This window comes from Lasioglossum baleicum, chromosome 15, assembly GCF_051020765.1.
Source record: "Lasioglossum baleicum chromosome 15, iyLasBale1, whole genome shotgun sequence".
Classification (NCBI taxonomy): Eukaryota; Metazoa; Arthropoda; class Insecta; order Hymenoptera; family Halictidae; genus Lasioglossum; species Lasioglossum baleicum.
In genome coordinates, this window is record NC_134943.1 from 12,081,237 (window position 1) to 12,093,728 (window position 12,492).

Genomic DNA, 12,492 nt, shown 5'->3' on the forward strand with positions numbered 1-12,492 from the left:
ATTCCGGCACCCTAAGAGCCGCTCTAAGCGGACTGAAAATCGATCGATCGCCCTTCGTAGTTCTACCGCGACAAAATCCTACCCCAATGTTTTCTGCTCTCGCAGATACTAACTTCATGACTACCCCCCGATAAAAAACGTCGATATGCTCTAGGTACACGTAAATGTTAATTGTAGGATTTCCTGTTTTATATTGTGCACCTGTTTCATCGATTTAGGCGGGTTTAACACTACCTTTGAGTTGAGGGTAATTTTTTTTTAATCTCTCGAATAGCTTGTTTCTAATTCGGGCATACTTTTTTTGGAATCCGTAAGTCGACTGACGTGATTAACTTCTAGGGCACATCTGTGCGTGATTCGTCACTTCTTAAAAATTTCTTCGTCGAAGCTTCGAACCGAGTGAGCTATTTCTGTAGCACATGGGGTCTAGTAATTAAAATCTATGTCTGGTTACTTCTACGTATTAGTGCCCATAATTTAAAAAGAAAATGAGTTTATCAGTTTGTTCACATCACATTATTTTAGATGGTGCTTGTTATTTTGAACATTCTGTTTCCTTTAGACTATGCATTTAGATTATGGGCACATTTAAAAGGAAACGATTATCTCGTTTGGAAAATTTGGTTACAGTCCGCACATTTATCACCGGCTCATTGTGCATTCGTTAGAGAAACTCCTTACTCGTCGAAGGGAGGAAGAAGTTATACTGATGGATCGCTTACGTCCCATTATGCCGAACCCCCGTACAAATGACGCAACACGCAAATTTTCCCGCTTTACGAGATGATCATTTTCACGGGATATTACTACACTTGATCGCATTAATATCTACGAGCATAATAACTTAGGATAGGATTAGGGGTGGCACGACCCCATGGATATTCGCTTATACTGCATGCGCGCATTAGTTCCATAGCTGTGAACCCCGTTTACCCTCGAAATAGAAAATAGCGTAATGGCTCGTGAAATTTGCATGCCCTGACACACTCCCCAAGGGATCTACCACAAGTTGTCGGAAAGTGACAAAATAATACAAACTGCGCCGACCGAAGAACCTCGAGGAAGTGTTTAACCCTTGAGTAGCCACTTACTGTATTCCTTTCAACAATTTGTTAATGTTCCTCTAGAAATATTACAAAATTTCTCTGAATGTCCATTCTCTGCTCGCTAACATATTCGTGTATGTAATATTAAAATGAGAATTTGTGCAAATATGTGTTGAATACAAAAAGTTTTAAATAATCTATACATTTTGGTTGGCTACGTAAGGGTTAATTATCCTAACTGAGGTTACGGTAGAGAATAGAGACACGTTCTCGACCGAACTGGTGAAAAACCCGATTGAACTGCATCCCCTCGGAAGGGCAAATGAAGTAGAATGAATCCGGGGAGCATATTTTCCAAGACTTAATTCCCCTAAAGGGAAGAGGGTGCAGCCTCTGACCAGCGAATTCACGCATTAAGCCGACGCTGCGAGCGACGGCAACATTTCTATAGAGTTTCCGCAGAACGAGCGCTACAACAGGAGGTGGAAGCGTAACCTCTTGCCACCCCCATCAGACCATGGGGTTTGCGCGTGGATATCGCAATAGAAGCTGTATCGATCCCGCCCCGACACGAGACCGGCTGTTGTCAGGGGGTTGATAACGATATGCAAGCTCTATAGACCGTCGCTGCTAAAAGCTACACGTACAGCTTTGAGCTCCCGGATACTCTCTCCACAGGACACTCCTCTACTTGTCCCGGCCATTTTCCCCATAAAGGAACAAGCACGATCTCTATGGGGTCGACACGAAACTCGACGCACACAAAGACATAAAAGAAATAGAATTCTACCGAGTAATAACAAGACCTGCAGACTTTATACAATTTTTATCGTAATTTCTGCTGCGATGAAGAGGTTCATTCGGATAGAAAAGATTCAGAACAGTTCTTGAACAGTCGAAAGGGTTGCAAATGCTCCAGCTGAAATATGCTAATGAAGCTGCGCTCCGTCGCGTCGCTTTGAGGAAAACTTTTGAGAATTTGATTCAGTTTATCTCGCCCGCTCTACGAGAGGAACCATTTGCGCCGATAAAAAAAAAGGTACTTGCGTGCCTGTGTTCTCTCTTTCGTTAGCCGGTCGGCGGAGTAGTTTAAGGGAGGTTTTCAACAGGCGAAGAGGGAAATTAGTTTGGAAAAATGCGAAACGGTGAAGTGGCTCCTGGTGTCGGCTGATCGATAAGCGGACTCTTCGATGGCTTTCAGGCAGCTCTGTTGATTTATCTCGAGCACTTTCCATTAACGCTTGCCGGCTGATCGTCGAGCGAAAGGTTGGAAGGTCAGACAGAAATTAGAGTGAAAACCTTTTCAACCGCTAACGGCTCGCTGATCAAGCTTTACACTTACGCGAGTGGCAATAATAAATACGGCCTCTGGTCGCGTTGACGTTCAAACAATTTGTACATAACGTGTTTAGAAGACCTGTTTTAAATCACAAGTCTGACTTGATGTTGCAAAGCAAGTGGTCGATATACCAGTAGCGTCGTTTAGAGTCTCTTTTCATTCTTCTTCTTCGTCGAAACGACTGTTTAACGTTTTAAAAAGTTATAAAATCGAGATTAGCATATTCACCCCTCGTCGCAAAAATGTTTGCTAATTTTCAATGGCCGGAGAGGAACGTCTTCGACGCAACTGAACTCGAAGGATCTCATTTCGTGCCGTTTCACGAAGAGCTCGCGAATTTCCATACCTGCGGAACAGATGGCCGGTGTTCACTGCACGTGCTTCGAGAAAGGAAAAGGCACCTTGTTGTCATCGGGATTTGCATGTGAATTCCCACGGACTCGACGTACGGATATTTTTTGTTCTCGGTACTCCGGGGACCGAGTGCTTGCCGCAGGAAGGAAGGAAGTTAGCGGGAAAAGAAGAAGGGATCCTGCGAAGGGGAAGCCATTCGGAGACCGACGACTTCCCCTCAGGATATTGTGGCAGATGGGCTGGGCGAAGCCTATCCTCACGTACGAGCCTTTCTCGAGCAACTTGGAAACTCCTGGTCAACCATTCAGCAGGATTGTTTTGACCGTTCATCGATTCCTCTCATCAAGTCTTTCGTCCTAATCATTAAAAGCTACGAGATTAGGGTTCTTTCGGCGTCCTCGAAATTTCTACAACTTGCGAATGCTGTTTCCCGGTAAGTATTAGGTTGGTAATTTTGCTTGTAAATGAAAACACACAGATTCATTCAAATACGACAGAACTCCAATCTAATATTAATGCACAGCTGACCAACATTTTTCCTACCAAGAAGATTGAACATTTCTCTGACGAAGCCTGGTCTTTCAGGTGGCCGGAATATCCATCAAAGAGGATCGCTCTCAAAGAAGGAACGACCGATCTCTCGGAGGAGCGTCTTGGATCGTGATTCGGACGATGAGCGTCTCGAACGAGGAGGATCTTAATTTACGTAGAAGCCGGTGCATTAACGAGGACAGCTTAATCACAAGCAGGACAAAATGTTCCCCGGGTTGCGGGGAGTAGCTTTTTGATGTTATCGCGGCCTGTCCGTCAGTGTCGGGCCGGGATCGTTCGAGTTTCCAGGTTGGGAAGAAAAGCTGGTCAAGGTATAATTGGAGGAGAGAGACAGTGAGAGAGGGAACAAAGAAAGAGAGAGAGAGAGAAAGGATTATCTCTCGGTGTATGCACGAGGAGGCAGATTAAGACGCCGGGGCCATAACGTCGTTTGCTCTCGTCCACCGCCTATTGCTCTCGTTGCTCGAGGAACTTTCTCGGGTTTACGCGGGGGTCAATGGTTCACCGTGGTTCTCATGTTTGTACACTGCGTTTCATCTCGCGCTCCGTTGGACACCCGAGCTTTTGTCGGATTAAAGCTTGCTTCAAGTACGACTGCAAACCGCGCGACCTGCTTTTCGTGGGGTGGCTCGGAACGGGGACAATGAGTTCAGCTTGCGCCCCTAAACTCCTACAGCTTTTTCCGCGAACTGCGTTACCAAGCACATCGTCGCTAACTGTCGGCTATTAATACACCTTATTAATCCGAAGCACTCGGCGAACAACTCCAGCCTCCGAAATTCTGAATAATAGCTTCTCCGGATCTCCTAGTATGTAGATAGTTGGGCTAGTCTGTGCGAATGACGAAAATCACTAAAATTTCTTGTGTGCAACAAATTCATCGTGAATTTAGTGTTATATTAATATTATATATTGAATTAGAGTATTATACCAATTAATTTCCAAAGGGCTGCGGTGCCCAAGGTGATTTGGAAACCACCTTAATAAACTGTAGGTCCCAAATAGATAAAATATAAAACATTGTGAATTCAGTATCCACCCAAAGAAAATATCGAAAAGTGTTTACTTCGAAGTTTAGATCTCTTCAGACTCTTTCAGCCCTGTTCAAGTTACCGCACGAAGCCCATTCCCTTAACAAATGAGTGGTCCCCGGACAAGAAAAATGGAGTAATATCCAGGAAGACTATTGTTACGTCTGGCAACATAATGTCGCAGCCGCAATAGGGGTCAGGTCGTTAAGGGAGAGCCATAACTCGTCAGATATGTGGCTCCCGCTCGTTTACGATACGACAACAGCATTATTTGGCAATGTTAATGTCGAGATATCCACGACAAAGGACTCGTCAACTGTCTGCCAACACCCAATAGAAGCCACTACCGGCGACGTTTTTTGGCTTCTGGAAAACCGACTTTAGATTCCCCTCTCCTCTAATTCCCCGACAGCCCTAACTTTCTCACAGCTATCGCAGTGTCTGGTTTCCCAGTAGGAAATAGGATTTCGACTCCTACGTCGGCTGCAGAGAAAGCAAATTCCCACAAAACACCGGCGAGATTAGCACAAAACAAAACGTCGCCGCAGGTAAAGCGATTTATTTAGAATGAAAGGAAGTATAGTCTTCTCGGATAGTAGTCCTGTGTGGTTGTCGTCCGTGGATCACTCGGTAAGAGCGAGCCTCATCGATAATAGTTAAAAACGGTGGTACCAAAAGTCTTTTGCATTTCTTATCCAGTTTTTGTAATCGGTGTAGAACACACTTTCACGATCCGTAGTCGACGAGATTGCGAACAGTCTGCTCGACCGAATTAGACAGTTAAAAATCTTTTGTTTCGGGCCGGATTCGAAAATAGCGCCTAATGCCAGAGAAATGGTGTTTCCCGAGGTAAATCGACGATTCCCAGGAGGTCTGGATCGTTTCACCGGCGAGTCCACTCATATTTTTCAAACATGCCCGCTCGTAAATCCCGCGCTAAACCGAACGCATTCGCAGGACATTTACTCGGGAGATAGCGCGATCCCGATGAACTGTAAAGTCTGAGTTAATATATCGGTCGCATAAATCGCCGCCGACAGGCCAACAATTTCCCATTGTTTACGCCTGGTGTCGGTGCGGTGTTTGCCGGGTGGATCACCGACGCGCCACGGGCCTCGTAAATCAACCCCCGAAAACTCGAATTTAAGACTTTCCGATCCGAGCGTCCGCAACTCGCCACTATACTTCGCTCGTCCTCGAGAAACGCCGAAACTCCCAAGAAAATCCCTAAATTCGCAAATCCGATCACCCGGATTCCCGATGAACAAACCAAACCCATCTTTGGAACTCCCGATCCCTTTTAATTTCATCTCTTCGATTTGTGTAAAATATAAAACAATGAAATAAATTTTTATTTTATTCCTGCTTTCCCCCCACAATCAGTGCAGAATATTTTTATTTTGCATAAAGATCCATTCGTAACAATACTAATCCTTTGTTTAGATAATACGCAGTCTAAAGTCTGCCAGCCTCTTGATGAATTAATAAAACGAGTACTCGAGTCGAGGAGGTGGAACAAAAAAAACCCTTGAACAAATTAGCAGAAAAGGACGAGTATTCGAGTACCCGAAAATCAACGGGGAGGTTTTATTAAAACTTTCGACGCTCGGCAAGTAAATCGACCCTCAACGGTGGACTTAGCTGACCCTAACTTGTCCAAGTAGCCGCCACCGGCTCCAATTAAAAGTTCGCGGGCTTCTCGTTGACGGGTAAGGTAAGGTTGATTCAGTGATTCAGTGATAATCACCGGAAACGGGTTGATTCTTGGTGGTTTCTCGCTGATTACGCTCGATCCTTTCTCTCTTTCTCGCTTACCTTCGTCGAAAACACGGCCGACCGGGTGGAAAAAGAAAAAGACTGGCGGCCCACGCGCAATTTGACGCGACGTGGCGCCTCCACGGGAAAGAGAGGAGAGGAGTCAATGACTGAGAACACGATGATTTAATTGTCACGTGTCAAAGTTCAAGCATCGGCGACGACGCGAGCCGTGCGTTCATCGGTGCTTCTCAACGCGTCACGACTCCGGGACGCCCACGCGACCCCCTACGCCCGGGTCAACACGCTATCGCTGCTAATCGCAGGAAGTTCGCAGGAACAGCTGTAATTGCGTCAATTAGCGGCTCCGGGCCACCGAGAATCCTCGTTAATTACAGTATATCGCCCGGATCGTTCCGCAGATCTTGAAACACGCCCATTCAGGGCCCTCGATCCGATATGAATGGAGTTGATCGTCTTCAGGATGCTGACGCGAATAGGACACCCTGTACATCGCCTAACCCTTGCGCGATGTGTCAAGTTGATGCCAAAAAGAATATGCTCGCAATAAATCGTATAAAGTTAGTTTAAAGATGGATATCTTCGAAAACGATTTCCCGCGAAACGCGTGCTCGTTTTTCCACGATACAGTCGGCCGGAAAAGTTCGTTCTCGGGAATGAAACGTTTGAACTGTACGAACATAACGAACAAGAATTTTCGCGCGGAATAGAAAACCGTGTATGTATGTACTTTGATAATCTCGAGGCACTTAGACTCGCTAGACAGGCACCCTGAGCTTCGACTATGAATAATTCAGCAATCATAACAATATGTTATCACGCGAACGCAATAAATCGACTGGTTTCTGCGTCGATGTTATCGTCGTCGAATTAACATTCGCTTCGCCGCAAACTAAATAATCTGTGTGATCTTTTGCCGCGGTTACGTTCGTTCGAATTAGGCGTTCCGCTGGGTTTCCTTTTTCATATTTGCCTTCGTACACGTTTGCCACATTAATAATTTATTAGCGGATTAAAATTATTTCGAAGGGCGCTCTCGTTCTATCGTATTTATTCGTATATAGTAAATTGTACAAGTAAAAGATTATTTCGACTGGGAAGCAACGATGTTCATACAACCTGCTCGATTCGCGGTTTCGCAACATTTGTTCCATTAAAGTGTAGAGCTACTCCGTCGTCCCAGGAGTAATATGCGAGCGAAGGGCTCGGAAGGGACAACCCTTAAAAAAGTCAGTCTCGCAGGGGCTAAAAGAGCCATTGTAACCGTTATAACTAACTTTGCCCGGTACATATAGTGATTCATCCACCCTATATCGCCCACGAGCAATAAGATAGGACCGAACAAATGGCGCGAAGCCACTTGAAATTTCAGTGACAGAATTATACATTAGAAAACCATTAAGTTCGATCGAAATATTCGAAGAAATCGCAGAGCGAACGGTTGAAATGCATGAAATCGATACGAATGCATAAACGTTGCGCGCAAGTGTCGTCGGTATCTCGTCCAAGAATAATCCGTAAAACGATAGACAGCGTTTATTCCCGGGTTGAAAAAACGGGAATGATCGTCGCCGGTATCGATCGTTCTTTCACTGTGCTTCACGTGGCGCGACTCCATCCAACGAAAGAAGCTCTCCTAACTCGAATTTATCGCGGCCGAGCGCAAAACCATTGTAGGAATTGATAGGCAGAAGCCCAGAAGCTGCCAGACGAGCGCTCTCCACTTGAAAAATGGCTTCGCCCCGGTGTCTCAACGTTTGTTCCATTAAAAGCACACGCCGGCGACTGCTCCCGGGTGCAGTCGAGCGTCCACCGAGAGAGAGGGAGAGAGAGAGAGAGAGAGAGAGAGAGAGAGAGAAAAGAAAGCCTAAAGAGAGAGGCAACCTCGATAAATCTCGACGAGGGTTTTCCGTCCTCGAGATGCAAGATGACGCGAGAAAAACGCATCCCGTCAACCCCGGAGAAAGATACGTACCGGGGCCGCGTGCGAAGTCCTTCTCCAGTCATTTTATTCGCTAACAAATCTGCTCCTACCGAAACCTTTCTGCCGGAATAACCGGATTCCTTCACAGATGTTTCTTTGTTGTACACGTTCATTGAAACTCAGCTCGGACCAGTCTTTATTTACCACATGTTGCGAAAAGAAATTGCAATTAGTCGGGATCGTTGAGAAAATAGTAAAAGATGCGGTTCACAACATTTCTTATGTGGGCCTATATCGAAAACTTAAAATATACGTTTTGTATTGTTGAATCCTTTATCGCAGTTTTTTCTAAATTTTCCACACAAGCGAGTATTTTCTCTCCGATTCCGACAACCTGCAATTTTTCTCAATAATTTAATTCCCGTTGTATAGCAAACCAATACTTCTAACTTCTAAAAAAAAAACGTTCAAATCGTATGGTCCAATATTAAAGAAATTATGATCGTTTTAAAGAGTGTCCGAATATCAGGCGAGTACATCAGCCACATTTTTCGCGTAATTAAACGAAGATTATATCTAAAACTGGGAAAATCTTGTAGGAGCTCCGCACGAATAAACAAGCACATTCGAGGGCTGTAATTATGGATGTTTCTAAAAACCGTGAGTGCAGCATAAATATGCAGGAGCTGTTTCCACTTTCCGTGACAGAAGCTACTAGATGAGGTTCGGTTCGAGTAAATAGAAGTGGTTGGTATCGATGTACGAAACCGAGAGAAGAAGCGAAATCGTTCCTCCACCCTTTGGCTCGAGTATCCGTCGAGCAACGAGGGCAACTAATGGTTACCAAATGAACTCTTTTCCCCCCTCTCTCTCTCTCTCTCTCTCTCTCTCTCTCTCTCTCTCGAAAGCTCTCCTAGAGCTGGCGTTCCACGGTTCTTCTGGAAGCACTTCCATCGACGACAGATGTTCAGCAGCTCTTTGGCTGCTGGTCCCTCTTAAGTCAGCCCTGGCGACTCGTTCCGACGATGGAAATTTATTTTCCCGAGCCACGAAAATTAGCCGGAAAACCTCTGCTACACTCTTTGATCCTCGTAGAAAACCAACACGAAGAATATTTTCGTTCGCGAAGATGGTATCGAGCGGTCGGTTTGTCAGTGATAAAAAGAAAAGCTGTAAGAATTTAATCTAAAGTCCAAGAAAGTCCAGATTAATTGTCCGCGGTGTATAAATAAAACATGGAGCCGAGGCGGTGCTCGTTTAATTATTCCGGTTTTGTTGCGATCAACAGCCCTAGAAGGAATACAGTTACACTTTGGTAAGGGACCAAGAGAGAGAGAGAGAGAGAGAGAAACCATGGCGCAAGAAGATGGAACACTGGCCGAGGGGTCAGGATACAGATCGAAAAGAGAGATTCCGCTCGTCCATAATGACGAGGAATTATGGGGCATAAAAAGCAACTTTCAAGCCGGCTGATTTCACGAATTTCCACGGGGGTTAAGCACGTGCGTACGTTAGAAGACGCGAGGCGAGTTCACCCGCGTACCCGCGCCATTAAGTCCCCGCTGGCCAGCACTTCCGGTGAACAGCCACCTTAGAGGAACGCACGTGCTGCGTACCCGGAGCGTTGTTCACGCACCTTGCTTCCGCGAGAGCTCCAAATGCATGTATGTATCTCGGTATACGATCCTGTCGCTGGCCCCCCCGAGTTTCCTTCGAAGGAATCGTATAATTTCTCGCTTGCACTTTTTTTTACAGCATTATAACCTGCCCGCCATTTTTGGTCCGCTAATGCGCGCCGACTTCCTACCGGCGCCGCGTCTTCGCGCTTACCTTCTATCAGCCAGTTTGCAAAATATCGTACACTGCTGATATTCATACAATTTTCGTTTTGCGTAAAGTCGTGCACGTCCACGGTCTACTCTAATCAGTCTTTTTCGTACTTATTTAACACGTTCCGTGCGGTTTTATGCGTATTTTATGCATTTTTATAATAAACATGGCCACGTACAATTTGAAGCAGTGGACATGTTGAAAATATTTAAGGACGTCGATGTATTATTTTCAGCTTAATAGGATCATTAAAAGAAGAATACTATTTTTATTTGGCTCCTGTGTCCTGCAATCAATGCGAACATTTTTTATTTTGCATTGATTCCAAGAAATAGAAACCAAATTGAATGTTGTTTCTTCCCTTAACGATTTGAATAGAGGAGAAATCATATATTGATGTCTTTAATTTTTTTAATATTTCAACAATTTTGAATTTCATCTACTCAATTTTTCCGGAGTTTTCAGGGTGATCGATATTGTTCCTTGTAAATGTGATATTTGCAATGTACGACGTTCGAAACATTCAGAAGACGGTGAACGTGAAAGGACAGTCTTCTGAACGAAAAATTCGGATGCGCAAATAACGGGTCGGAGAGAGGACGCTCGCAGATCGATCCCAAAAACCTGTTCCGATGCGATAGTGTTCAGGTACGTTGCACCGATGACGGGAATTTCCGGCCCGTGATTCACCCTCATTTCCGTTCCCCTATCAACCACGCATGAAGCTCGGAAAATACCTGCGCGAAAAGGTGCATCGAAAGGAAAACACACCGGCGGAAATATCCCAAAAATTCACTCTTTTATCTTCATCCCCTGCAGCCCTTATCTGCACGGCTCTTATCACTCTAGAATCTTCATCTTCAAGAATGTCGCAGCATGTTTGACCAGATCACAAACGATTGTGAACAGGCCGCAAGTAAACGACAACAAACTAAAAGATAACGACAAGGATACTCTATTTACAACGAAACAAAAGCAGTTAATCCTCGACCCTTGTCATCTAAATCCGTTATTCCACTTCGAAACGTCTTGCGAAAATGTTACGGACAGTCGCCACAAAGGATCGACGTCGTCGATCACGTGACGAGGATCTGGGATTTCCAAACCTGTGCTAAAACAAGACTGGGTTTCACCGATTAAACGGTCCTGTCAGCTGACGGGGCACGCGGAACACACCGTCGCCGGTAAACCGGTTCGCGAAACGCTTGTGGGAACAAAGACGGGTTTCATTCGCGGCGCCGCGCCGCGCCGCGTCGTGACGTCACGGACGAAGCGGAAAGTGGGTGGTTGGGTGTGAACGCACACTAAGGCGTCCACAGTCAGTGGGGACGGTCAGTGATCGCCCTCTTCAGGGAAGCTGGCTCCTCCAGTGACGCGCGAAAGGATCGGCAGAGATTGCGGCATCCTGGCGATCTGCGATCTTCGGCAACAGATTTTGCGGAAAGTTGCAGAATATTATGCGTCCTGTCGTCCTGTGCAATGTTCACAGTGACAATGAATATTTTCAACCTAAATTCCATCAAACTGCAGTGAAATAGAAATGTATAACTAGACTAGATTTTATGCATTTATAACAAAAATGAGTAGATGCAATTTAGAACAGTGAACATATTAAAAATACTTTCAGAGTACTAATATATCATTTTCAATACATTAAAATTATTAATGAAAAGTATAAATTGATAGTACAGCTCCTGTGCCTTGAAATTGATGCACAAATCATTTATTTTGCATACAAATCCGGAGTACTATATTTATAACACTTCCTCGTGTTTGTCATATAAAATCCGCTGTCTAGTAACAATACTCGCTCGAAGCAATTTTAAACTGTACTTATACAGCGGATTTTATGCATTTGTGGGAGAGATCGGTAGGCGAAACTTGAAGCGGTAAAAACATTTCAAAGAAATGTAAAAATACGCAGACGTTCTTTATCAAAATTAAGATTATTTAAACAAGGAATAAACATTGTATTTTGCATAGAGATCTGTCTAGTTCTACTTCAACGAACGATATCGTAAAAATTCGAAGAACAGAACCCGACCGAAAACCGAACGTCGAACAACAGTAACAATCACGTTCCCTCGCGGTCCAGAAAAGAACGATCGACGTCCACCGTTGACAGATCATTTCGCCACGAGACATCGAGATCGTAATGGAGGATCGAAGCATCGTCATTGTTCAGATTGACGTTGGAGTTGCGTAATCGCAGCTCGTTGTCCAGCAGAAATTTCGTCATTCGTTCAACAGTGGACTCTTTCCAGGTTAAACGTGCCGAATGAGTCACGGCTGTTCGAGGAGAAAGAGGACTCTTTTCCCACCGTTCAGGAAGCTGAGAATTAATCATCCGGAACACTGTGTTCTCGACGTTGATTTCACCTCGCGAGTCCACCTGCGACTGAGGATCTCCTGGGAGACTGAGAATCTCTGCGCCGCGCCGGTGGAGCCGAGAGTGAATCACCGCGGCAAAAAGAGGAAGAAAAACCGCGAACGAAGGAGCAAAGAGGAATAACCCGTGGCAGAACGCTTATAGTATACCGGAGTTAGTATACCGTATAACAGAAACCGTAGCTGGTCGCGACCAAGAGACTCCTCCAAGAGAGGACCTCCAGGGCTCAGCTGCTTCTTGTCTTTCGGCGA

The 12,492-nt window shown here is 45.1% G+C and overlaps 1 protein-coding gene across 2 annotated transcripts in view; it reads right to left on the bottom strand.

The window, feature by feature from the left end:
- Nucleotides 1-12,492, bottom strand: part of Neur (E3 ubiquitin-protein ligase neur) — a 93,500-nt gene that overhangs the window by 24,954 nt on the left and 56,054 nt on the right. The window lies entirely within an intron of this gene.